Genomic DNA, 2,124 nt, shown 5'->3' with positions numbered 1-2,124 from the left:
GCCATAAAGATCACATGTCTAAATTTTTAGCATATAAACTTAACACTTTACAGTTTTATATATTAGAAACCCAGTATGGGTTTCAGTAGATTAAAATGAAGCCTGCATTCCTTTCCTTGTTCTAGAAGGAAAATGGTTCCTGGTTCACTTGACTAGCTAGTCTTTCAAGGCTGTGTAGGTCTAGCAATAAAGGTTGCATCAGGCCCAATTATTTTTTCATTGATTACATAAATTCAATGTTATTGTCATCTACTAGAGGCTATTGGTTCTATGCTCGAAGACAGTCCCACCACCCAAACCCATACCCATTCTCTTCTACCTTGAAAGATAAAAACTGGAATGACAATTATTTTCCATGTTTTATTTTAGGGAAAGACCATTAAATGCAAATACTAACACCAGGCTGGACTCAAAACCGTACAAATCTGCCTATCTTTGTCCCACAGTGTGTGCAACCACACCCTGCCTATGTATTCTTGATAGTTCCTTCAGGCAGAGGAATCTGATTTTTGTTTGAGTGGGCCACTTGGGGTGTTTTGTCTTTGGATGTGTTGGAAGCTTTCCTGGGAGTAAAGAACTTGGCTCCTGGCTTTCTGATTTCCCGCACATCTTTTTTTTGTTGTTGTTTCTTCCCCGAGGTGACAGGTCCTAAAGCTCTTGGGATCTCTGTAGCTGGTAGGGCCTTCCTTTTCTTGCCCTTAAGTGTATCTGGATCAGGTCTCTTTCTTGGAGATTTTTACCCTTTGCCATTTTCTTGCATCTTCATGTTTTCTTTATCTGGTATTTCTTCTATTGGTACCAGTTGTGGAATTGTTTCTTCACACTTGTCTGTTCCTTCAGGTTGTGCTTTTACTTTGCTGGGCTTTTCCTCCTGGGATTTGTGGACATCCCTGGAGTACTGCTGGTTTCACTTGCTAAGTCACCTTGAGTTAAAAGGGACACATCCTTCTTGGACATTTTCCTTAACTCTTTGTTTTTCTTTTTCAACTTTTCTTTTTCATGCTTCATTTTTTTCTTTAGTTCCTTTCTTTTCATGCTACGGAAGGATAAGGTGTTTTCATCCTGACATGTGACAAATGAGGAAAAGATGGGAAGGGAAAGCGACTTCTCAGTTTTCAGGAACAAGAGTTTCACACTTGGCCATTTCTCTGGCAATTTTTCTGAAAGCACTTCTGAGACAGCCAGGAAGTTTTCAACAATGTGCTGAGTCTCCATTCCAGTGTGACCAATACAGACAGTACTGCAAGAACTATATTTGGAGATATTTACGACAGTCCCTGTGATACATCGGTCAATCTCTTTGGACAGATTCTTGGCCAGAAGGTTCACAGATACTGGAACTTTCTTCCTCTGATAGAAATGCCTTCCTATGTGTGTGGGCAAATGCCTTCGAATTCTTTCATCTGTAATGAAGATGTCAAAGCAACCAAAGAGGCGAAGCTTGGCTTCAAAGACTTTATATTCTGTTTTTGAAGTTTTAAAAGGAATAATCCGAGAGATGTTTTTAACTCCATGCTTTTTCAAAAGCTTTTTATATAAACTTTCTGTTTGTTCAGGTGATTCACAGTCATTTTTGGTAAACAGACTTCTGGCGGGTCTGATAGGATACTATAAGGCAAAGGCACTTGGACGTGCAATTCTTTCACTGGAATTTTCCATAATATCACGATTAAAAGTATATTCTCATTCCATTCATAAGCAACTCATTTTTTTTCCTTGACTTGGAGTGTGCAAACAGAACTTCTACTGCCTTTTTAATCTGCTCTTGGTCCAGATGTTCCAGAGCAGCCGGGGTCGCTTGCATGGCGGTCGCTGTGTCTGCTGAGGTCGCGGGAGAGGCAGACGCTGACCCCTCCATGATTCTTCACCTTGTGTAGCTAGGCCACCCAGACTACATAGTGAGACAGACCAACTTGGCCAAGATTGGTTGGGCACACCTACATTCCTAACACTCAAGAAGCCGAGGCCAGAGTCATGAGCTTCAGGAAGAACTTGTCACTAAAGGCCAAACTTCAGTCCTGGGCTTGGTGGTGTAACACTTTGCTAGTATAAGCAAGATCCTGGCTTCAGTACCCAGAACTTAAAAAATACCACACACCTGCACAAAAAATGTCCCTACCCTAT

General features: G+C 41.1%; 1 pseudogene; it reads right to left on the bottom strand.

Moving 5' to 3' along the window:
* Window positions 1-443: 443 nt before the first annotated feature.
* Window positions 444-1,860, bottom strand: LOC100753349 (annotated as a pseudogene).
* Window positions 1,861-2,124: the final 264 nt, after the last annotated feature.

This window comes from Cricetulus griseus, chromosome 2 (assembly GCF_003668045.3).
Source record: "Cricetulus griseus strain 17A/GY chromosome 2, alternate assembly CriGri-PICRH-1.0, whole genome shotgun sequence".
Classification (NCBI taxonomy): domain Eukaryota; kingdom Metazoa; phylum Chordata; class Mammalia; order Rodentia; family Cricetidae; genus Cricetulus; species Cricetulus griseus.
This window is presented reverse-complemented; position numbering and strand designations above follow the sequence as displayed.